The sequence below is a fragment of the Lissotriton helveticus genome, chromosome 3_1, assembly GCF_964261635.1.
Source record: "Lissotriton helveticus chromosome 3_1, aLisHel1.1, whole genome shotgun sequence".
In the NCBI taxonomy this organism is placed as follows: Eukaryota; Metazoa; Chordata; class Amphibia; order Caudata; family Salamandridae; genus Lissotriton; species Lissotriton helveticus.
This window is the reverse complement of record NC_136061.1, coordinates 1,306,823,250-1,306,849,108: the sequence shown is the minus strand read 5'-3', so window position 1 is coordinate 1,306,849,108 and position 25,859 is coordinate 1,306,823,250.

Here is a 25,859-nt window from a genome sequence, read left to right as displayed (position 1 = left end):
CCAGCAGGTGTGCCCCAGGAGCATCATGGTCGATGCAGTCTTTAGATAGCGAGTGCGCTATATCGAAGAAAAATTGTGTTCAACACCCGCTCCGTCCACAGACACGCCGTAGAACTCTGGAACCTGCTCGACACAACCGCCCCCGACGTTGCCTTCATCACCGAGACCTGGATGAACGCCTCCTCAGCCCCAGACATCGCCATCGCCATCCCAGAGGGCTACAAGATCACCCGGAGGGACCGCGACAACCAGACCGGAGGAGGCATCGCCATCATCCACAGAGACACCATCCGCATCACGACCAACACCGACGACACCCTCACCACCGCTGAACACCTGCACTTCCAGATCCACACCAACCCGAAGACCACCCTCAGAGGCACCCTGATCTACCGACCCCCGGGACCGCGCACACGATTCAGCGAGGACATCGCCGACTTCGTCAGCCCGCACGCTCTCCCCTCCGCCGACTACATCCTCCTGGGGGACCTCAACTTCCACCTGGAGAACAACAACGACCGCAACACCAGCACCCTGCTCGACAACCTCGACAACCTCGGACTCAAGCAACTGGTGACCACCCCCACCCACCTCGCCGGACACACACTCGACGCCGTCTTCTCATCCAGCAAAGACGTCACCTTCAGCCACACAACAGGACTCCACTGGACGGACCACAGCTGCGTCCACTTCACCTTCAGAAGAACGACGATCCACCACCTCCAGCAACAGGTTGCGCGAAGAAGCTGGAACAAGATCACAGCCGACCAGCTCACCGCCTCCCTGAGCCAGCACCCTCCCGCCAACTCAGCGAACCCCAGCCAGGCCGCCGACAACCTCACGAAGTGGATCAGCAACTGCGCGGACGAACTCGCCCCTCTGAGGACCCCGCCCAGCAGATCATGCAGCAGAAAAACACCATGGTTCACCGACGAACTCAAGTGCTCCAAGAAGAACTGTCGAGCCCTCGAGAAAGCCTGGAGAAGGGAACCAACGACGGACAACATGACCACCCTCAAGCTCGCCACCCGGAAACACCACCAACTGATCCGCGCCACCAAGAAAAATGCATACAAGGACCGGTTGGACAACAACGCACACAACTGCAAGGAACTCTTCAACATCGTGAAAGAGCTCTCCAACCCCAACGCCGGAAACAACGACATCACACCGTCGCAAGACCTCTGCAACTCCCTCGCGTCCTACTTCCACAACAAGATCACGGACATACACAACAGCTTCAACAACCAACCAACGCAAGCCACAACCGCAACGACGCCACCATCCACCACCCTCCGCACCTGGACCCCGATCAGCACCGAAGACACCATCCGCACCATGAACTCCATCCATTCCGGATCTCCGACTGACCCCTGCCCTCACCACGTCTTCAACAAGGCCGACGCTGTCCTCGCACCCCACCTGCGGGACATCATCAACACCTCCTTCGACTCCGCCACCTTCCCTGAGAGCTGGAAGCACGCCGAACTCAGCGCTCTCCTCAAGAAACCCACAGCAGACCCCACCGACCTCAAGAACTACCGGCCCATCTCGCTCCTCCCGTTCCCGGCCAAAGTCATCGAGAAGACCGTCAACAAACAGCTGGCCGCCTTCCTCGAGATGAATGGATCCCTCGACCCCTCACAGTCCGGCTTCCGAGCAAACCACAGCACCGAGACCGCCCTCATCGCCGCCACCGACGACCTTCGAACTCTGATGGACAACGGAGAAACAGCGGCCCTCATCCTCCTGGACCTCTCCGCGGCTTTCGACACTGTCTGCCACCGCACCCTAGTACAGCGCCTCAGCAACATCGGAATCCAGGAGAAGGCACTGGAATGGATCACCTCCTTCCTCGACGGAAGAACACAAAGAGTCCGCCTACCACCGTACAAGTCAGAAGCCACCAAAGTCATCTGCGGCGTACCCCAAGGATCCTCGCTGAGCCCAACCCTCTTCAACGTCTACATGAGCCCCCTCGCGGCCATCGCACGCCAACACAACCTGAACATCATCTCCTACGCCGACGACACCCAGCTGATCCTCTCCCTGACCAACGACCCCGCCACCGCCAGAGCCAACCTGCACGAAGGGATGAGAGACGTAGCCGAATGGATGACGACCAGCCGCCTGAAACTGAACTCAGACAAGACGGAGGTCCTCATCCTGGGCTCCACGCCCTCCGCCTGGGACGACTCCTGGTGGCCCCCCGCCCTGGGCACCGCACCCAAACCGACGGACCACGCACGTAACCTGGGCTTCATCCTGGACTCCTCCCTCGCCATGACCAGACAAGTCAACGCCGTCTCCTCGTCATGCTTCAACATCCTGCGCATGCTACGTAAGATCTTCCGGTGGATCCCCACCGAGACGAGGAAGACGGTCACCCAAGCCCTCGTCACCAGCCGACTGGACTACGGCAACGCCCTCTACGCCGGAACCACGGCCAAACTCCAGAAGAGACTCCAGCGGATCCAGAACGCCTCGGCGAGACTCATCCTCGACATCCCCCGACGCAGCCACATCTCCGGACACCTGAGAGATCTGCACTGGCTCCCGGTCAACAAGAGAATCACCTTCCGGCTCCTCACCCACGCGCACAAAGCCCTACACGACCAAGGCCCGAGCTACCTCAACAACCGGATCAACTTCTACACTCCCAAGCGCCTCCTCAGATCAACCAACCACGCCCTCGCCGCCGTCCCCCGCATCCGAAGAGCGACAACAGGAGGAAGATCCTTCTCCTACCTGGCCGCCAAGACCTGGAACTCACTTCCGACCAATCTGCGCCTGACCCAAGACCACCTCTCCTTCAGGAAGAAGCTCAAGACCTGGCTGTTCGAGCAGTAGCGGCACCCCCCCCCTCCCAGCGCCTTGAGACCCTACGGGTGAGTAGTGCGCTTTACAAATGACCTGATTGATTGATTGATTGATTGTCGTAGCAAGGTTGCAGCACCAACTCTGGACACCGGTGTTTCGGAATAGTTGTTCCTCATCAGCAGAGTGTAGGTATTCGGGGTTAGCTGTGCAGGCTGCCAAATGTTCTCAGGTATGTACCTCTCACGGCGCGGGTGCGGGATCCGAGCTCGTCAGCCCAAGCTCGAGGGAGCTTATCAATGTACAAAATGGGTCGCACTCCGACTCCACCCACCAGCAGGTGTGCCCCAGGAGCATCATGGTCGATGCAGTCTTTAGATAGCGAGTGCGCTATATCGAAGAAAAATTGTGTCGTAGCAAGGTTGCAGCACCAACTCTGGACACCGGTGTTTCGGAATAGTTGTTCCTCATCAACAGAGTGTAGGTATTCGGGGTTAGCTGTGCAGGCTGCCAAATGTTCTCAGGTATGTACCTCTCACGGCGCGGGTGCGGGATCCGAGCTCGTCAGCCCAAGCTCGAGGGAGCTTATCAATGTACAAAATGGGTCGCACTCCGACTCCACCCACCAGCAGGTGTGCCCCAGGAGCATCATGGTCGATGCAGTCTTTAGATAGCGAGTGCGCTATATCGAAGAAAAATTGTGTCGTAGCAAGGTTGCAGCACCAACTCTGGACACCGGTGTTTCGGAATAGTTGTTCCTCATCAGCAGAGTGTAGGTATTCGGGGTTAGCTGTGCAGGCTGCCAAATGTTCTCAGGTATGTACCTCTCACGGCGCGGGTGCGGGATCCGAGCTCGTCAGCCCAAGCTCGAGGGAGCTTATCAATGTACAAAATGGGTCGCACTCCGACTCCACCCACCAGCAGGTGTGCCCCAGGAGCATCATGGTCGATGCAGTCTTTAGATAGCGAGTGCGCTATATCGAAGAAAAATTGTGTCGTAGCAAGGTTGCAGCACCAACTCTGGACACCGGTGTTTCGGAATAGTTGTTCCTCATCAGCAGAGTGTAGGTATTCGGGGTTAGCTGTGCAGGCTGCCAAATGTTCTCAGGTATGTACCTCTCACGGCGCGGGTGCGGGATCCGAGCTCGTCAGCCCAAGCTCGAGGGAGCTTATCAATGTACAAAATGGGTCGCACTCCGACTCCACCCACCAGCAGGTGTGCCCCAGGAGCATCATGGTCGATGCAGTCTTTAGATAGCGAGTGCGCTATATCGAAGAAAAATTGTGTCGTAGCAAGGTTGCAGCACCAACTCTGGACACCGGTGTTTCGGAATAGTTGTTCCTCATCAGCAGAGTGTAGGTATTCGGGGTTAGCTGTGCAGGCTGCCAAATGTTCTCAGGTATGTACCTCTCACGGCGCGGGTGCGGGATCCGAGCTCGTCAGCCCAAGCTCGAGGGAGCTTATCAATGTACAAAATGGGTCGCACTCCGACTCCACCCACCAGCAGGTGTGCCCCAGGAGCATCATGGTCGATGCAGTCTTTAGATAGCGAGTGCGCTATATCGAAGAAAAATTGTGTCGTAGCAAGGTTGCAGCACCAACTCTGGACACCGGTGTTTCGGAATAGTTGTTCCTCATCAGCAGAGTGTAGGTATTCGGGGTTAGCTGTGCAGGCTGCCAAATGTTCTCAGGTATGTACCTCTCACGGCGCGGGTGCGGGATCCGAGCTCGTCAGCCCAAGCTCGAGGGAGCTTATCAATGTACAAAATGGGTCGCACTCCGACTCCACCCACCAGCAGGTGTGCCCCAGGAGCATCATGGTCGATGCAGTCTTTAGATAGCGAGTGCGCTATATCGAAGAAAAATTGTGTCGTAGCAAGGTTGCAGCACCAACTCTGGACACCGGTGTTTCGGAATAGTTGTTCCTCATCAGCAGAGTGTAGGTATTCGGGGTTAGCTGTGCAGGCTGCCAAATGTTCTCAGGTATGTACCTCTCACGGCGCGGGTGCGGGATCCAAGCTCGTCAGCCCAAGCTCGAGGGAGCTTATCAATGTACAAAATGGGTCGCACTCCGACTCCACCCACCAGCAGGTGTGCCCCAGGAGCATCATGGTCGATGCAGTCTTTAGATAGCGAGTGCGCTATATCGAAGAAAAATTGTGTCGTAGCAAGGTTGCAGCACCAACTCTGGACACCGGTGTTTCGGAATAGTTGTTCCTCATCAGCAGAGTGTAGGTATTCGGGGTTAGCTGTGCAGGCTGCCAAATGTTCTCAGGTATGTACCTCTCACGGCGCGGGTGCGGGATCCGAGCTCGTCAGCCCAAGCTCGAGGGAGCTTATCAATGTACAAAATGGGTCGCACTCCGACTCCACCCACCAGCAGGTGTGCCCCAGGAGCATCATGGTCGATGCAGTCTTTAGATAGCGAGTGCGCTATATCGAAGAAAAATTGTGTCGTAGCAAGGTTGCAGCACCAACTCTGGACACCGGTGTTTCGGAATAGTTGTTCCTCATCAGCAGAGTGTAGGTATTCGGGGTTAGCTGTGCAGGCTGCCAAATGTTCTCAGGTATGTACCTCTCACGGCGCGGGTGCGGGATCCGAGCTCGTCAGCCCAAGCTCGAGGGAGCTTATCAATGTACAAAATGGGTCGCACTCCGACTCCACCCACCAGCAGGTGTGCCCCAGGAGCATCATGGTCGATGCAGTCTTTAGATAGCGAGTGCGCTATATCGAAGAAAAATTGTGTCGTAGCAAGGTTGCAGCACCAACTCTGGACACCGGTGTTTTGGAATAGTTGTTCCTCATCAGCAGAGTGTAGGTATTCGGGGTTAGCTGTGCAGGCTGCCAAATGTTCTCAGGTATGTACCTCTCACGGCGCGGGTGCGGGATCCGAGCTCGTCAGCCCAAGCTCGAGGGAGCTTATCAATGTACAAAATGGGTCGCACTCCGACTCCACCCACCAGCAGGTGTGCCCCAGGAGCATCATGGTCGATGCAGTCTTTAGATAGCGAGTGCGCTATATCGAAGAAAAATTGTGTCGTAGCAAGGTTGCAGCACCAACTCTGGACACCGGTGTTTCGGAATAGTTGTTCCTCATCAGCAGAGTGTAGGTATTCGGGGTTAGCTGTGCAGGCTGCCAAATGTTCTCAGGTATGTACCTCTCACGGCGCGGGTGCGGGATCCGAGCTCGTCTGCCCAAGCTCGAGGGAGCTTATCAATGTACAAAATGGGTCGCACTCCGACTCCACCCACCAGCAGGTGTGCCCCAGGAGCATCATGGTCGATGCAGTCTTTAGATAGCGAGTGCGCTATATCGAAGAAAAATTGTGTCGTAGCAAGGTTGCAGCACCAACTCTGGACACCGGTGTTTCGGAATAGTTGTTCCTCATCAGCAGAGTGTAGGTATTCGGGGTTAGCTGTGCAGGCTGCCAAATGTTCTCAGGTATGTACCTCTCACGGCGCGGGTGCGGGATCCGAGCTCGTCAGCCCAAGCTCGAGGGAGCTTATCAATGTACAAAATGGGTCGCACTCCGACTCCACCCACCAGCAGGTGTGCCCCAGGAGCATCATGGTCGATGCAGTCTTTAGATAGCGAGTGCGCTATATCGAAGAAAAATTGTGTCGTAGCAAGGTTGCAGCACCAACTCTGGACACCGGTGTTTCGGAATAGTTGTTCCTCATCAGCAGAGTGTAGGTATTCGGGGTTAGCTGTGCAGGCTGCCAAATGTTCTCAGGTATGTACCTCTCACGGCGCGGGTGCGGGATCCGAGCTCGTCAGCCCAAGCTCGAGGGAGCTTATCAATGTACAAAATGGGTCGCACTCCGACTCCACCCACCAGCAGGTGTGCCCCAGGAGCATCATGGTCGATGCAGTCTTTAGATAGCGAGTGCGCTATATCGAAGAAAAATTGTGTCGTAGCAAGGTTGCAGCACCAACTCTGGACACCGGTGTTTCGGAATAGTTGTTCCTCATCAGCAGAGTGTAGGTATTCGGGGTTAGCTGTGCAGGCTGCCAAATGTTCTCAGGTATGTACCTCTCACGGCGCGGGTGCGGGATCCGAGCTCGTCAGCCCAAGCTCGAGGGAGCTTATCAATGTACAAAATGGGTCGCACTCCGACTCCACCCACCAGCAGGTGTGCCCCAGGAGCATCATGGTCGATGCATTCTTTAGATAGCGAGTGCGCTATATCGAAGAAAAATTGTGTCGTAGCAAGGTTGCAGCACCAACTCTGGACACCGGTGTTTCGGAATAGTTGTTCCTCATCAGCAGAGTGTAGGTATTCGGGGTTAGCTGTGCAGGCTGCCAAATGTTCTCAGGTATGTACCTCTCACGGCGCGGGTGCGGGATCCGAGCTCGTCAGCCCAAGCTCGAGGGAGCTTATCAATGTACAAAATGGGTCGCACTCCGACTCCACCCACCAGCAGGTGTGCCCCAGGAGCATCATGGTCGATGCAGTCTTTAGATAGCGAGTGCGCTATATCGAAGAAAAATTGTGTCGTAGCAAGGTTGCAGCACCAACTCTGGACACCGGTGTTTCGGAATAGTTGTTCCTCATCAGCAGAGTGTAGGTATTCGGGGTTAGCTGTGCAGGCTGCCAAATGTTCTCAGGTATGTACCTCTCACGGCGCGGGTGCGGGATCCGAGCTCGTCAGCCCAAGCTCGAGGGAGCTTATCAATGTACAAAATGGGTCGCACTCCGACTCCACCCACCAGCAGGTGTGCCCCAGGAGCATCATGGTCGATGCAGTCTTTAGATAGCGAGTGCGCTATATCGAAGAAAAATTGTGTCGTAGCAAGGTTGCAGCACCAACTCTGGACACCGGTGTTTCGGAATAGTTGTTCCTCATCAGCAGAGTGTAGGTATTCGGGGTTAGCTGTGCAGGCTGCCAAATGTTCTCAGGTATGTACCTCTCACGGCGCGGGTGCGGGATCCGAGCTCGTCAGCCCAAGCTCGAGGGAGCTTATCAATGTACAAAATGGGTCGCACTCCGACTCCACCCACCAGCAGGTGTGCCCCAGGAGCATCATGGTCGATGCAGTCTTTAGATAGCGAGTGCGCTATATCGAAGAAAAATTGTGTCGTAGCAAGGTTGCAGCACCAACTCTGGACACCGGTGTTTCGGAATAGTTGTTCCTCATCAGCAGAGTGTAGGTATTCGGGGTTAGCTGTGCAGGCTGCCAAATGTTCTCAGGTATGTACCTCTCACAGCGCGGGTGCGGGATCCGAGCTCGTCAGCCCAAGCTCGAGGGAGCTTATCAATGTACAAAATGGGTCGCACTCCGACTCCACCCACCAGCAGGTGTGCCCCAGGAGCATCATGGTCGATGCAGTCTTTAGATAGCGAGTGCGCTATATCGAAGAAAAATTGTGTCGTAGCAAGGTTGCAGCACCAACTCTGGACACCGGTGTTTCGGAATAGTTGTTCCTCATCAGCAGAGTGTAGGTATTCGGGGTTAGCTGTGCAGGCTGCCAAATGTTCTCAGGTATGTACCTCTCACGGCGCGGGTGCGGGATCCGAGCTCGTCAGCCCAAGCTCGAGGGAGCTTATCAATGTACAAAATGGGTCGCACTCCGACTCCACCCACCAGCAGGTGTGCCCCAGGAGCATCATGGTCGATGCAGTCTTTAGATAGCGAGTGCGCTATATCGAAGAAAAATTGTGTCGTAGCAAGGTTGCAGCACCAACTCTGGACACCGGTGTTTCGGAATAGTTGTTCCTCATCAGCAGAGTGTAGGTATTCGGGGTTAGCTGTGCAGGCTGCCAAATGTTCTCAGGTATGTACCTCTCACGGCGCGGGTGCGGGATCCGAGCTCGTCAGCCCAAGCTCGAGGGAGCTTATCAATGTACAAAATGGGTCGCACTCCGACTCCACCCACCAGCAGGTGTGCCCCAGGAGCATCATGGTCGATGCAGTCTTTAGATAGCGAGTGCGCTATATCGAAGAAAAATTGTGTCGTAGCAAGGTTGCAGCACCAACTCTGGACACCGGTGTTTCGGAATAGTTGTTCCTCATCAGCAGAGTGTAGGTATTCGGGGTTAGCTGTGCAGGCTGCCAAATGTTCTCAGGTATGTACCTCTCACGGCGCGGGTGCGGGATCCGAGCTCGTCAGCCCAAGCTCGAGGGAGCTTATCAATGTACAAAATGGGTCGCACTCCGACTCCACCCACCAGCAGGTGTGCCCCAGGAGCATCATGGTCGATGCAGTCTTTAGATAGCGAGTGCGCTATATCGAAGAAAAATTGTGTCGTAGCAAGGTTGCAGCACCAACTCTGGACACCGGTGTTTCGGAATAGTTGTTCCTCATCAGCAGAGTGTAGGTATTCGGGGTTAGCTGTGCAGGCTGCCAAATGTTCTCAGGTATGTACCTCTCACGGCGCGGGTGCGGGATCCGAGCTCGTCAGCCCAAGCTCGAGGGAGCTTATCAATGTACAAAATGGGTCGCACTCCGACTTCACCCACCAGCAGGTGTGCCCCAGGAGCATCATGGTCGATGCAGTCTTTGGATAGCGAGTGCGCTATATCGAAGAAAAATTGTGTCGTAGCAAGGTTGCAGCACCAACTCTGGACACCGGTGTTTCGGAATAGTTGTTCCTCATCAGCAGAGTGTAGGTATTCGGGGTTAGCTGTGCAGGCTGCCAAATGTTCTCAGGTATGTACCTCTCACGGCGCGGGTGCGGGATCCGAGCTCGTCAGCCCAAGCTCGAGGGAGCTTATCAATGTACAAAATGGGTCGCACTCCGACTCCACCCACCAGCAGGTGTGCCCCAGGAGCATCATGGTCGATGCAGTCTTTAGATAGCGAGTGCGCTATATCGAAGAAAAATTGTGTCGTAGCAAGGTTGCAGCACCAACTCTGGACACCGGTGTTTCGGAATAGTTGTTCCTCATCAGCAGAGTGTAGGTATTCGGGGTTAGCTGTGCAGGCTGCCAAATGTTCTCAGGTATGTACCTCTCACGGCGCGGGTGCGGGATCCGAGCTCGTCAGCCCAAGCTCGAGGGAGCTTATCAATGTACAAAATGGGTCGCACTCCGACTCCACCCACCAGCAGGTGTGCCCCAGGAGCATCATGGTCGATGCAGTCTTTAGATAGCGAGTGCGCTATATCGAAGAAAAATTGTGTCGTAGCAAGGTTGCAGCACCAACTCTGGACACCGGTGTTTCGGAATAGTTGTTCCTCATCAGCAGAGTGTAGGTATTCGGGGTTAGCTGTGCAGGCTGCCAAATGTTCTCAGGTATGTACCTCTCACGGCGCGGGTGCGGGATCCGAGCTCGTCAGCCCAAGCTCGAGGGAGCTTATCAATGTACAAAATGGGTCGCACTCCGACTCCACCCACCAGCAGGTGTGCCCCAGGAGCATCATGGTCGATGCAGTCTTTAGATAGCGAGTGCGCTATATCGAAGAAAAATTGTGTCGTAGCAAGGTTGCAGCACCAACTCTGGACACCGGTGTTTCGGAATAGTTGTTCCTCATCAGCAGAGTGTAGGTATTCGGGGTTAGCTGTGCAGGCTGCCAAATGTTCTCAGGTATGTACCTCTCACGGCGCGGGTGCGGGATCCGAGCTCGTCAGCCCAAGCTCGAGGGAGCTTATCAATGTACAAAATGGGTCGCACTCCGACTCCACCCACCAGCAGGTCTGCCCCAGGAGCATCATGGTCGATGCAGTCTTTAGATAGCGAGTGCGCTATATCGAAGAAAAATTGTGTCGTAGCAAGGTTGCAGCACCAACTCTGGACACCGGTGTTTCGGAATAGTTGTTCCTCATCAGCAGAGTGTAGGTATTCGGGGTTAGCTGTGCAGGCTGCCAAATGTTCTCAGGTATGTACCTCTCACGGCGCGGGTGCGGGATCCGAGCTCGTCAGCCCAAGCTCGAGGGAGCTTATCAATGTACAAAATGGGTCGCACTCCGACTCCACCCACCAGCAGGTGTGCCCCAGGAGCATCATGGTCGATGCAGTCTTTAGATAGCGAGTGCGCTATATCGAAGAAAAATTGTGTCGTAGCAAGGTTGCAGCACCAACTCTGGACACCGGTGTTTCGGAATAGTTGTTCCTCATCAGCAGAGTGTAGGTATTCGGGGTTAGCTGTGCAGGCTGCCAAATGTTCTCAGGTATGTACCTCTCACGGCGCGGGTGCGGGATCCGAGCTCGTCAGCCCAAGCTCGAGGGAGCTTATCAATGTACAAAATGGGTCGCACTCCGACTCCACCCACCAGCAGGTGTGCCCCAGGAGCATCATGGTCGATGCAGTCTTTAGATAGCGAGTGCGCTATATCGAAGAAAAATTGTGTCGTAGCAAGGTTGCAGCACCAACTCTGGACACCGGTTTTTCGGAATAGTTGTTCCTCATCAGCAGAGTGTAGGTATTCGGGGTTAGCTGTGCAGGCTGCCAAATGTTCTCAGGTATGTACCTCTCACGGCGCGGGTGCGGGATCCGAGCTCGTCAGCCCAAGCTCGAGGGAGCTTATCAATGTACAAAATGGGTCGCACTCCGACTCCACCCACCAGCAGGTGTGCCCCAGGAGCATCATGGTCGATGCAGTCTTTAGATAGCGAGTGCGCTATATCGAAGAAAAATTGTGTCGTAGCAAGGTTGCAGCACCAACTCTGGACACCGGTGTTTCGGAATAGTTGTTCCTCATCAGCAGAGTGTAGGTATTCGGGGTTAGCTGTGCAGGCTGCCAAATGTTCTCAGGTATGTACCTCTCACAGCGCGGGTGCGGGATCCGAGCTCGTCAGCCCAAGCTCGAGGGAGCTTATCAATGTACAAAATGGGTCGCACTCCGACTCCACCCACCAGCAGGTGTGCCCCAGGAGCATCATGGTCGATGCAGTCTTTAGATAGCGAGTGCGCTATATCGAAGAAAAATTGTGTCGTAGCAAGGTTGCAGCACCAACTCTGGACACCGGTGTTTCGGAATAGTTGTTCCTCATCAGCAGAGTGTAGGTATTCGGGGTTAGCTGTGCAGGCTGCCAAATGTTCTCAGGTATGTACCTCTCACGGCGCGGGTGCGGGATCCGAGCTCGTCAGCCCAAGCTCGAGGGAGCTTATCAATGTACAAAATGGGTCGCACTCCGACTCCACCCACCAGCAGGTGTGCCCCAGGAGCATCATGGTCGATGCAGTCTTTAGATAGCGAGTGCGCTATATCGAAGAAAAATTGTGTCGTAGCAAGGTTGCAGCACCAACTCTGGACACCGGTGTTTCGGAATAGTTGTTCCTCATCAGCAGAGTGTAGGTATTCGGGGTTAGCTGTGCAGGCTGCCAAATGTTCTCAGGTATGTACCTCTCACGGCGCGGGTGCGGGATCCGAGCTCGTCAGCCCAAGCTCGAGGGAGCTTATCAATGTACAAAATGGGTCGCACTCCGACTCCACCCACCAGCAGGTGTGCCCCAGGAGCATCATGGTCGATGCAGTCTTTAGATAGCGAGTGCGCTATATCGAAGAAAAATTGTGTCGTAGCAAGGTTGCAGCACCAACTCTGGACACCGGTGTTTCGGAATAGTTGTTCCTCATCAGCAGAGTGTAGGTATTCGGGGTTAGCTGTGCAGGCTGCCAAATGTTCTCAGGTATGTACCTCTCACGGCGCGGGTGCGGGATCCGAGCTCGTCAGCCCAAGCTCGAGGGAGCTTATCAATGTACAAAATGGGTCGCACTCCGACTCCACCCACCAGCAGGTGTGCCCCAGGAGCATCATGGTCGATGCAGTCTTTAGATAGCGAGTGCGCTATATCGAAGAAAAATTGTGTCGTAGCAAGGTTGCAGCACCAACTCTGGACACCGGTGTTTCGGAATAGTTGTTCCTCATCAGCAGAGTGTAGGTATTCGGGGTTAGCTGTGCAGGCTGCCAAATGTTCTCAGGTATGTACCTCTCACGGCGCGGGTGCGGGATCCGAGCTCGTCAGCCCAAGCTCGAGGGAGCTTATCAATGTACAAAATGGGTCGCACTCCGACTCCACCCACCAGCAGGTGTGCCCCAGGAGCATCATGGTCGATGCAGTCTTTAGATAGCGAGTGCGCTATATCGAAGAAAAATTGTGTCGTAGCAAGGTTGCAGCACCAACTCTGGACACCGGTGTTTCGGAATAGTTGTTCCTCATCAGCAGAGTGTAGGTATTCGGGGTTAGCTGTGCAGGCTGCCAAATGTTCTCAGGTATGTACCTCTCACGGCGCGGGTGCGGGATCCGAGCTCGTCAGCCCAAGCTCGAGGGAGCTTATCAATGTACAAAATGGGTCGCACTCCGACTTCACCCACCAGCAGGTGTGCCCCAGGAGCATCATGGTCGATGCAGTCTTTAGATAGCGAGTGCGCTATATCGAAGAAAAATTGTGTCGTAGCAAGGTTGCAGCACCAACTCTGGACACCGGTGTTTCGGAATAGTTGTTCCTCATCAGCAGAGTGTAGGTATTCGGGGTTAGCTGTGCAGGCTGCCAAATGTTCTCAGGTATGTACCTCTCACGGCGCGGGTGCGGGATCCGAGCTCGTCAGCCCAAGCTCGAGGGAGCTTATCAATGTACAAAATGGGTCGCACTCCGACTCCACCCACCAGCAGGTGTGCCCCAGGAGCATCATGGTCGATGCAGTCTTTAGATAGCGAGTGCGCTATATCGAAGAAAAATTGTGTCGTAGCAAGGTTGCAGCACCAACTCTGGACACCGGTGTTTCGGAATAGTTGTTCCTCATCAGCAGAGTGTAGGTATTCGGGGTTAGCTGTGCAGGCTGCCAAATGTTCTCAGGTATGTACCTCTCACGGCGCGGGTGCGGGATCCGAGCTCGTCAGCCCAAGCTCGAGGGAGCTTATCAATGTACAAAATGGGTCGCACTCCGACTCCACCCACCAGCAGGTGTGCCCCAGGAGCATCATGGTCGATGCAGTCTTTAGATAGCGAGTGCGCTATATCGAAGAAAAATTGTGTCGTAGCAAGGTTGCAGCACCAACTCTGGACACCGGTGTTTCGGAATAGTTGTTCCTCATCAGCAGAGTGTAGGTATTCGGGGTTAGCTGTGCAGGCTGCCAAATGTTCTCAGGTATGTACCTCTCACGGCGCGGGTGCGGGATCCGAGCTCGTCAGCCCAAGCTCGAGGGAGCTTATCAATGTACAAAATGGGTCGCACTCCGACTCCACCCACCAGCAGGTGTGCCCCAGGAGCATCATGGTCGATGCAGTCTTTAGATAGCGAGTGCGCTATATCGAAGAAAAATTGTGTCGTAGCAAGGTTGCAGCACCAACTCTGGACACCGGTGTTTCGGAATAGTTGTTCCTCATCAGCAGAGTGTAGGTATTCGGGGTTAGCTGTGCAGGCTGCCAAATGTTCTCAGGTATGTACCTCTCACGGCGCGGGTGCGGGATCCGAGCTCGTCAGCCCAAGCTCGAGGGAGCTTATCAATGTACAAAATGGGTCGCACTCCGACTCCACCCACCAGCAGGTCTGCCCCAGGAGCATCATGGTCGATGCAGTCTTTAGATAGCGAGTGCGCTATATCGAAGAAAAATTGTGTCGTAGCAAGGTTGCAGCACCAACTCTGGACACCGGTGTTTCGGAATAGTTGTTCCTCATCAGCAGAGTGTAGGTATTCGGGGTTAGCTGTGCAGGCTGCCAAATGTTCTCAGGTATGTACCTCTCACGGCGCGGGTGCGGGATCCGAGCTCGTCAGCCCAAGCTCGAGGGAGCTTATCAATGTACAAAATGGGTCGCACTCCGACTCCACCCACCAGCAGGTGTGCCCCAGGAGCATCATGGTCGATGCAGTCTTTAGATAGCGAGTGCGCTATATCGAAGAAAAATTGTGTCGTAGCAAGGTTGCAGCACCAACTCTGGACACCGGTGTTTCGGAATAGTTGTTCCTCATCAGCAGAGTGTAGGTATTCGGGGTTAGCTGTGCAGGCTGCCAAATGTTCTCAGGTATGTACCTCTCACGGCGCGGGTGCGGGATCCGAGCTCGTCAGCCCAAGCTCGAGGGAGCTTATCAATGTACAAACACCGGTGTCCAGAGTTGGTGCTGCAACCTTGCTACAATACACTTTTCATCGATATAGCGCACACGCTATCTAAAGACTGCATCTACCATGATGCTCCTGGGGCACACCTGCTGGTGGGTGGAGTCGGAGTGCGACCCATTTTGTACATTTATAGGCTCCCTCGAGCTTGAGCTGACGAGCTCGGATCCCGCACCCGCGCCGTGAGAGGTATCAACCTGTGAACACTTGGCAGCCTGCACAGCTAACCCCGAATAACCTACACTCTGCTGACGAGGAACAACTATTCCGAAACACCGGTGTCCAGAGTTGGTGCTGCAACCTTGCTACAATACACTTTTCATCGATATAGCGCACACGCTATCTAAAGACTGCATCTACCATGATGCTCCTGGGGCACACCTGCTGGTGGGTGGAGTCGGAGTGCGACCCATTTTGTACATTTATAGGCTCCCTCGAGCTTGAGCTGACGAGCTCGGATCCCGCACCCGCGCCGTGAGAGGTATCAACCTGTGAACACTTGGCAGCCTGCACAGCTAACCCCGAATAACCTACACTCTGCTGACGAGGAACAACTATTCCGAAACACCGGTGTCCAGAGTTGGTGCTGCAACCTTGCTACAATACACTTTTCATCGATATAGCGCACACGCTATCTAAAGACTGCATCTACCATGATGCTCCTGGGGCACACCTGCTGGTGGGTGGAGTCGGAGTGCGACCCATTTTGTACATTTATAGGCTCCCTCGAGCTTGAGCTGACGAGCTCGGATCCCGCACCAGCGCCGTGAGAGGTATCAACCTGTGAACACTTGGCAGCCTGCACAGCTAACCCCGAATAACCTACACTCTGCTGACGAGGAACAACTATTCCGAAACACCGGTGTCCAGAGTTGGTGCTGCAACCTTGCTACAATACACTTTTCATCGATATAGCGCACACGCTATCTAAAGACTGCATCTACCATGATGCTCCTGGGGCACACCTGCTGGTGGGTGGAGTCGGAGTGCGACCCATTTTGTACATTTATAGGCTCCCTCGAGCTTGAGCTGACGAGCTCGGATCCCGCACCCGCGCCGTGAGAGGTATCAACCTGTGAACACTTGGCAGCCTGCACAGCTAACCCCGAATAACCTACACTCTGCTGACGAGGAACAACTATTCCGAAACACCGGTGTCCAGAGTTGGTGCTGCAACCTTGCTACAATACACTTTTCATCGATATAGCGCACACGCTATCTAAAGACTGCATCTACCATGATGCTCCTGGGGCACACCTGCTGGTGGGTGGAGTCGGAGTGCGACCCATTTTGTACATTTATAGGCTCCCTCGAGCTTGAGCTGACGAGCTCGGATCCCGCACCCGCGCCGTGAGAGGTATCAACCTGTGAACACTTGGCAGCCTGCACAGCTAACCCCGAATAACCTACACTCTGCTGACGAGGAACAACTATTCCGAAACACCGGTGTCCAGAGCTGGTGCTGCAACCTTGCTACAATACACTTTTCATCGATATAGCGCACACGCTATCTAAAGACTGCATCTACCATGATGCTCCTGGGGCACACCTGCTGGTGGGTGGAGTCGGAGTGCGACCCATTTTGTATATTATTGAGACTCAGTCCGAGGAGTCTACAACGACGAGGCAACTCTCGCTTAGGAGGGGCAAGGCATGCTGTAGGCATCTGTAGAGCTCCACCACTCTTGTGCAACCACCCGAATCATCCTCTGAGTATGCCAAAGGTGTGCCCTGTTGTAGAGTGAGCTCGGATATGTCTTCACTCACTTCAGGTACTGAGGTTCAAATAAGGTGTTAGTGTCCAAGGACTTAATGCATAAGCTCTGTCATCTAAAAGTAGCACAAAATATGTTTTACTTTTTCTGGATCCCACCATTTATCCAGTAGATCTTCATCTAAGAACTCCATCCTCTGTTCGAGTACACCAAGCGATTGAGTCTGCCTTAGTGGGAGTAGGAAGAGGTTGCCAATGATGAAGCATGTCACAACCTGTGTGTGATGCTTCCTCTTCCAAGAGATTTGTCTTCCCACATGTTCCAACAGTAATCTTGTGATGTTCAAATAAGGCTTGGACTTGTATTCTAAAATAGGAAAACAGTCTGTCTTCTTCATGTTTGAGCTACCGTACTTTGGGGCATACTATCAAGCCTATTATTGCCGCTTTAATGTCTGCTTTCGTCTGAAAAGCAGCGATAACAGCATCGCAGTATTAGCAAGGACACGCTATCGCATGTTTCCTTGTCTTAGCACCGGTTTTCCATATGCCTTACATCGCATCTCTAATGAGATGCAAAGTAGGCGTTCCCTAGAAAAACAACATTAAAAATATCGCTATCTGTCCCTTGCGGTATTTACAAGCCCGCCCTGGACACATATAGCAATATTAAAAGCTGCGCTAACCGCGGTTATCGCCGGTATTTTACGTCTTTGAATATCCTGACTTGACTATCTTTTACATGGGAGGTGGATTGTACGGCTAAATCCACATCTCCCTTTCACTAAAGATTCCCCTATCGATGCAGGTTTATCGCTGGATTCACAGCGATAAACCTGCATTTCGCCGCTATCGCCGGATTTTTCATTGCCGTGGAGATAAGCGGTGTAAATAACGCGATATCTCGGCGATCAAATCCGGCGATAGCCGGCATTAAACAAAATTGCGCTAAGCGTGCTCTGCGATATTTATTGCTGATCGTTGATGATATGCCCCTTTGTCGTGTTGCAACATTGTAGTTGGGGGAGGACGTATGGTGGCCTCACCTTCCCCTCTCCATTTGTGTGTTAAAAGTTATCAAGCAAAAACCATCACCACAATCACCTTGAGACAGACAAATACATATCTGACTGTGGTGGAACTTATACGACTTCTGTGCTGCCTGGAAAGTGGGCTACAAGGTGTGTATGATACAGGTGACATCACAAACAACCTGGATATTGCGGGAGTGACTATTTTTGTGAATTCAGAAAATAAACTAATTTGCAGAGGCTGGACACATAGCAATTTGATTACCATCTACACAGGCTAAGACATTTGGCAATTGAGCAATACAATTAAAATTTCAGTTTTATATGCTGTACATCATTTTGGGATTCAGGAAGAGTAATGCAATGTTCAATTTTAGACATTATAACGTCAAGGAATCTTCTAAAAAAACATTAGAAAGCACTTTGTGACACTCCTCCTCCTACAGCAATTACTCCCGGGTAATTTCCAAAGGCTAAAAGGTGCAGTGAACAGTTTTTAGGTCTCGCCTACACAGCCTGCATGCACTGCATAGAAGAGGACCTCATGTCATTGATGAGCTTTTCTCCCCAAAAAGGTGCACGCTTTGCATTGCTTTCTTTTGCAACGCATGCATGTTTAGCGATTTCCTCGCGGGAGCAAGTGGTTGGCATATGGCAGCAATTATAGCGGCGCCAGCCGCTCCCTCCCATGAGACAATTGCGCAGGCCCCCTCTTCTCTCCCCTCCCCCTGCTGTGAGGCGCGCGTTTTTTTTGCTCTGGTGTTCTTGTGGACGTGCTTGCCCGCAGCTGGCTTGGGGGCCTGTCCTGGTGTGCAGGGATGCTTCGTCTCCTCGGCTGCTGCCTTAGGTTGTGAACGGATGTGCCTCTGTGGTCGGGAAGCTGCGTGGGTTCTTTTCCGGAGTTCTGGTTCCCTGTGGCCTGCGGTGCAGCTGCGTTGGGTCAGTGTTTTCTGCAGTATGCCTACCAGGTCTAAGGGTGCCTGGGCTCGGTGGCGTTCTTCCAAGGGTGGTCATGCTGCTTTTCTCTGGCACCATGTTCCCTGTAGTCCGGCCCGCCTGTTTGCAGTGGGGCAGTGTGCGGGGGTAGGTTGCAATCCCACGGGTTGCTGTGTACCTGGGTGGACGCAGTGGGGGGTTTTGGTGCATGCCCCATGTTGCCGTGTGATGACATTACTGGCGTGAATTATAAAATAGCAAGCGTGCCTTACGGGCAGTCATGGAATTACGTACATGCACTATGATGACATTATGTGCGTGCATTATGGTATCTGTAGTAATTACATGTTTGCATTATATGATGTAGTTACGAGTGTGCAATTGGCCACTGATGAGATTGCGGTGTACATACTGTACACTGATGACATTACAGGATCTTCGCCTGCAGTCACTGACGGTCCTGCCGTGATTTTACAGCAACCAGTAATGATTCATGTGCTTGTGTGTCACTCACGTTACCCCTTCGTCCCTATTGCTTCACCGGGTCCTTCTTCACCCACTGGTTATTTTCCGGGGCAGCCGTTCTACCTGTGTCTATGGGTGTCCATCTGTTTGAGGCGTACTGTTTGTTCTTTGCCTTCGACCCCGCAGTTTTGCCCTTTTCATACTTATCAGTTGTTTAATTGATGCTCAACTGGTGGTATGCTATGCTACCCTCCGCTGGGGAGGGCATAGCTTTAGGCCAGTCTGCAGTGCTTTCTCTCTGACCGGTGTATATTTCACTTTTTCAGCAGTCCACTTTGCACCTGGCTGTCTGAAGCACGCTTATTACAGTTAATGCACCTTGCAAGATACCAATAAACAGACTTGAGTGTGTTGATAGTCAAGACTTCCCCGGTATTCATGAGCCCCTCCCATCATCGATGCAGGCTGGAGGTGAGCTGTTGTGACCCATGCGCCACCGTCCCGATCGATCAGTAACATTATCAGGTATCACTTGTGCACCAGAGGGCAATTAGCACACGCGCTCCATCAATTGAGCACGCCTCACGCCGGATCCTGCTTGCCTACTCCTGGGCATGAGGTAGATTTACTGCTTTGATGGGGACAGAGCACCACTGCTGTTCTGCTACCAGGGGATCCTGGTGAGCGCTAAGACGTTGAGTGCCCTAGCCCTACTGGTCTCACCAAAGAGACCAGTCCGGCAAGAGATGCGTGTTCGTCCCTTGCGGTAGGCCAGTGCACCCCTGGTCTGCATTCACAGGTCTGCAGCCACAAAAACATACAAGACTCAGGCCTCAAGGCGCTATTTAAGTAAGATGGCGCCAGTCATTGGCTTTTTGAGCAGAGAAACACTTTTTGAGCAGAAGCGCTGAAATCAAGATTTTAAACCACAAAATGTACACCAGCACTCAGAAGCCTCAAGTACAGTGACACTTGGGGTGCTCTAAACCCTACGCCCTGTTAATACATTGCTCCATCTCTACTAGCTTGTATGGTGCCAGTGGATACATAGGTGGGGGCTCCAGGGGGGCGGGGCAAAGCCCGGAGACGTACCAGCTATTAGTACTTACAAAATGAAATTTCATTATCAACCACACAGTTCTGACCTAAAGTCACGTATCAGATGGGGAAAATTGATTTTTGGTTAAAATTACAGTCTTTGTTTAAAATGTATTCCGTTATTTTCACAGCTGTCACAATACTCCTCTAACACAGCAGCTCTGCTTCATTTGATCTTTCAAATAGCGCATACCACAGACTGAAACATCTCTTTGCGTTTTACTAATAGGTGCTGTAGTTACTCGCCTATAGGCCCTCATTACAAATGGGGGACTCAATTCAGATCCATGGATCAGAATTACAAGTTGTGTGCTAATTGACACACACTCGGATTTTCCCACTAATACATTCCAGACAACTGCAGAAATTAATTGGGGGAAAGGCCGTCAAAAAGTCAAAATATGTGGAATGTGGTGTGTTAAATACTGATTCCAAATGTTATGCCACATTCACAAGTTGACACCTGGTATAAGAGGTATTTCCCTCACGTAGTAAATACCTCAACCAGCAGTGCTGGAATTTATTGGATGCGTAAAATTGTAATTAAAATGCCAATAACTCTACCTCTAACTGATGCAATAGGGCTCGCATTTATGAGAGTTTGAGCTATTAGCATTGTAAATGACAATGCCTTTTATTTAATTCGTGTTAAAAACAGATAAAGGCCATTGTCATTTACAATGCCGACAGCTCTAACTTGAACAAATGGGAGACCTATTGCATTGCAAATGCTTGTTCAACATGCAGTAGAATAGCATTACTTCTGTCTGTTGGTGTATGTAGCAGCAGATTTAAATCTGCAATTAGATCTCCTCCTCTATTTGGTTAAAAAGGGTTACCCTAACCCTAACAATCCTCTCCTCTCTACTCCACCTCTGCATACCAGCCAAAATCCTCATCCTCCTTGCAACAACATACAAAGCTGCCATTGTAAAAGTGCCCGATGCATTTTGTTTCAGTTGGTATAGGTTGCACCTGATTAGCACCTAATTCAAGTTGGTGGTAAGTTGCACATATATATATATATATAAATCTTTATTCGGCTTATTCACAGTGAAAAAACCATAAAAGTACACAAAATATCAAAACACAGTAAAAGTAAACATGTTACATATGTTTCTGATAAAATTCATTTCGCAATTAAAAAGAGAAAAATTAGTCAAGAAATGTGCAAAGTACCGCTTATGCTCAAACTGACAGGATTGTTAGAGATTCTTTCTATGTTTCATAATACACTTTAAGAAACTACTAATAAAGTAACAGACATTCGGTGTTTCCAACATTTGCAGTCTTAGAAGAGCGGGTCTGCACTGTCTCAGTCCCCAAGATTTTAATATTGGTAAAAGCCAGATCTTTCTATGGGCTTGGTGGTATTTACAAAGTAGGATCACGTGCAGATTCGACTGCATTGATGTACCGTCACAGGGACACGGCGGGAGTGTAGCTTCCCAACAATTTTGTGAGGGAAAGGTGACCATTCTAAAGAAAATATTTAGCCTGAATCTTGTAATAAGCATTCTCTCGTAAGTTGATATTTGGAGTTCTAAGTACGGGTGAATGACAAAGGCTATTTGTATCATGTTTGAATGAATCACTGCCGTTTTTGTGGAGTTGGAGGCGAGTCTTAACGATTCCAGATGACATAAAGCTCGGCGTTTAAGATCTTTTTTTGGAATGACCGTTATAGTTGTCGGGTCTGAATAGTAGTTCTCGAAGCCTAAATCAGTAAAAAAGTTCCTGACATATAGGAGCCACTTTATTTTTGCAGAGTTGTCCATATTCATTGCATCTGTGATAATGGCTTGAGTCAGAGCGTTTTTGTTTGATTTCCAAATGCGGCGCCACAACATCAGAGGTTCAATTTTAATTAAATCCTCTAAGTAGGGTATGGCTAGTTCTAGGTGCATTGCGTAGATTGAGGTGCCTTTGGGGGTAGCTAGTAAGAATCTTAAAAAGGTGTTTTCCACCCTTTGAATAGGGCTGACGTCTGTGTACCCCCAGACTCCTGCACCATATGTAGCTATTGCCTGGCATTTGGCGTTATAAATCTTAAGGAGCTCTATTGGCGGTCTCTTGCCTAATTTCTGGGAAAAAGTTATTAATGCTGCAATTGATCTCCTAAATAAAAGTGCCCTGGTGCTCACTGCTTGCTTCCAAGAGAGTTGGTCATCTATCATAACCCCCAAGTAGGGATAATGTGGGGTAGATTCGAGCTTTTGATTATTAAGGACTATAGGATAGGTTCTTTTTCGGTGTCTGCCAACTGTCATTACGAACGTTTTTTTTACGTTCACCTTTAAATCTAAGTTGCCCATGAAGGACGTGTATCTGTTCACTGCTTTTTGGAGCTCTTTGGGTGTTCGTGCTAAAATGACGGCGTCATCCGCGTAGAGCAGGGCTGGGATCAGGCGACGGTTTATGCGTGGGAGGTCCTGGGCCCCCCCCAACATCTCCCCCTCCAAACCATTGGTGTAGAGTGAGAAGAGGAAGGGGGCCAGGACGCATCCCTGCCTGACCCCACGCCCTACGCTAAACGGAGACGTCAGCTCACCATTGACGCCAAAGCGTACTCTGGCTGTGGCCCCAGTGTAGAGCTCTTTGAGAAAATCTAAAAGGGGTAGATCTATTCCCAATTGAGCTAAGACCCTCCACAGCTTTCTGTGCGACACGCAGTCGAAAGCTGCGGAGAGGTCAACAAAGGCCATATATATCTTAGTGGGAATGGCCTGTGTGTATTTCCCCATTATTAGAGTGAAATGAAATGAAATGAAAAATTGCATTTGTATAGCGCATAACTGCCCTAGGGCCTCGCAGCGCTTGAAGATAAAATGGTTTAGCGCAGGCTCGGGGCAGATCAGCAGGATTTAGCAAACAAATGCGTTTTCAAGGCCTTTCTGAATGAGAGGAGGTTGCTATTTCCTCGGATGGCAAAGGGGAGGGCATTCCAGAGTCTGGTCGCCGAATGGGAAAAAGAGCGGCCACCCCAACGGGCTTTGTTAATTTTAGAGGAGGTGGCCAGCTGCAAGGTACCAGACCGAAGGGGGCGTGCTGGGACATAAGGCGTGACCAAAGGGTGCAGAATCGCTGGGCCTACACGGTGAAAGGATTTGTGCATAATGCACAAAGCTTTAAACTGCACTCTGGCAGCCATTGGGAGCCAGTGGAGGTCTTTCAGAGCCTTCCTCGCCGACTGCCGACGGGAGAGATTGAACAGTAGGCGGGCCGCACTGTTTTGTGTGACCTGAAGCCTCTGCAGTACCGAAGCCGGTGCTCCTAGGTAGAGAGCATTCCCATAATCCAGGCGAGAGAGAATCAGGGCCTGGACCATGGTCCTCCTCGCCTGGAAAGGGAGCAAAGGGAGCACCCGCCGGAGCATCCTCATTAGTCCAAAGCAAGTGGCGGCAGTCTTAGTAGCCTGGACCGAGAAATCAAGGGCGGTGTCAAGCCAGATCCCGAGGCTCTTTATCTGGGACTTGGGGGCAGGAAGAGCGCCAAGACATGGTGGCCAGACGGGTGCAAGAGCAGACGGGGAGGGATTTCCGAGTAGAATGATGTCTGTCTTCTCCCCGTTAAGCTTCAAACAGGAGGCTTGCATCCATCTGGCAACAGCCTCTAGACAGGGGCCTAAGGTGTCGGATGATCCATCTGCGTGGTCTAACGAGACCACAAGCTGCGTGTCATCCGCGTAGGTGACTATACGCACACCAAAGGGATGGACTATCCTGTCCAGAGGTTCCATGTAGGCGTTAAAGAGGGTCGGGCTCAGGGAGGAGCCCTGAGGGACCCCACACCTGAGAGGGTGTTTGGGAGAGACTATCTCACCCTCGAAGACCTGGAAAAAGCGCTCACTCAGAAAGGAGGTAAGCCAGTCTAGAGCCGCGCCCGACACGCCCATGCCCGCCAGTCGGTGTAATAGCGTGGCATGGTTCACCGTGTCGAACGCGGCGCTAAGGTCTAACAGGATAATGGCCACCTTTCCTCCCCGATCCAAAGTCGTTCTTGCTTCCTCTGTAACCGCTAACATAGCGGTTTCTGTGCCATGTTGAGGGCGAAAACCTGTCTGGGAGGCACGCAACAGACAGTTGGACTCCAAATAGTCTGTTAAGATATTGTTGGCGTGCCTCTCCAGCAGTTTACTCAGCCAGGGGAGCAACGAAATGGGGCGATAGTTGGACAAGTTGCTCTGGTCCAGGGAGGGCTTCTTGAGAAGCGCCCTCACCATGGCGCACTTCCAGGGGAGTGGGACCGACCTGGCCACGATGGAGGTGTTTAAGGCTTCCAGGATGACAGGACGAATAACGTCCAGTGCCTTGACAAGGATCCGGGGGGGTGCCGGGTCATTGGGAGACCCGGAAGAAACTTTAGAAATTAATCTATCCAGGCTGCCGGCATCAAGAAGCGGAATTATATCCAGTTTGCAGAGAGCCGGAGAATCAGCTGGCTTAGATGGGACGGAGGGGGCGTTGACCGTAGGATTACTAAAAGAAGAGTATATGGTCGAAATTTTCTTGGAGAAGAAGGCAGCTAGCTCATTACAGCGGTCTTGTGCCCCTTCAGCAGTAGGACGCTCAGCCGGGGGTGAAATAAGGGACTTGGCTATCCTAAAGATTTCCCTAGGCGCGTTGGCTGCAGCACTAATTTTCCCTTCGTAGAAGGAGGTTTGCGCCAATTTAATCTCTGATTTATAGAGCCTTATTGCGGACCTATAATCATCTTTCCTAGACAGAGAATGGTCCTTCCTCCACGCTCTCTCTAGTTTGCGGCAGTCAAGCTTTAATAACCTCAGAGCAGGAGTGTACCAGGGTGCAACTTTAGGTCTTCTGATGAGTTTACAGGGGCGTTTGGGAAGAACTCGGTCTAGGGTGCTGGAGATCCAGTGATCAAAGTTGCTAGAAGCAGAGGCAGGGGTCAAGGCCCTTCTCGGGGGGTCTTGAGTGAGAGCCAATGTCCAGTCGGTGAGGGGAAGTGAGGACCATTTCCTGCCCATGTACTTGGTAGAGGCCTCACGGGGGGAACAGGAGTTAGAAAGCCAGGTGAACGGTATCAAAAAATGATCAGTCCAAGGCAGTGGAACAGGGGACTCTACATTAAGGTTGGTATTACTGTATATGTGATCAAGGAGATGTCCCTTCTTGTGGGTCGCCTGATGGCCTCTCTGGCAGAGGTCTAACGCTTGCATGTTGGCACGCAAGTTATTAGCTGCCATATCCTGGGGGTCATCTGAATGGATGTTAAAATCCCCAAGCAGGGTGAGGTTAGATGAGGTCAAGACTGCGTTGGCAGTGAGATCAGTAATTTGAGTGATAAAATTATTCAGGGAACCCGGTGGGCGGTAGAGTAAAATACCAGAAAAAGTGGTGGTAGGGGAGAGATCAAGTGCAAAGTGTAAGCTCTCGCAAGTCAGCAGGGAATTAGGAGTGACCCGACACTTAAAGCTGTCCCTGTATATAATTGCTAGGCCTCCGCCTCTCCCCGATTGGCGGTCGAGGCGCTTAAGTGTGTAGCCTGGAGGTGTGGCCCATATTAAGGACGGGTCGTTGTCAATCTGAAGCCAAGTTTCCGTTAAAAATAGGGCGTCAGGATTAAGCTCATCGATCAACAGATGCAGCTCTGTGAAATGTTTGGGTAGCGACCGGCAATTAAGGAGATACATTCTCCAAGTCTCTCCCAAAGGGAGGGAGTCGCTATATGGGCGGGAGGTGCTCCATGTACAATGTTTACAGTGATGGTCGATATTAGCTGGGGAGACAGAATGGCAACAGGAAAGACTGACGGGGGGACGTAAGGAGTG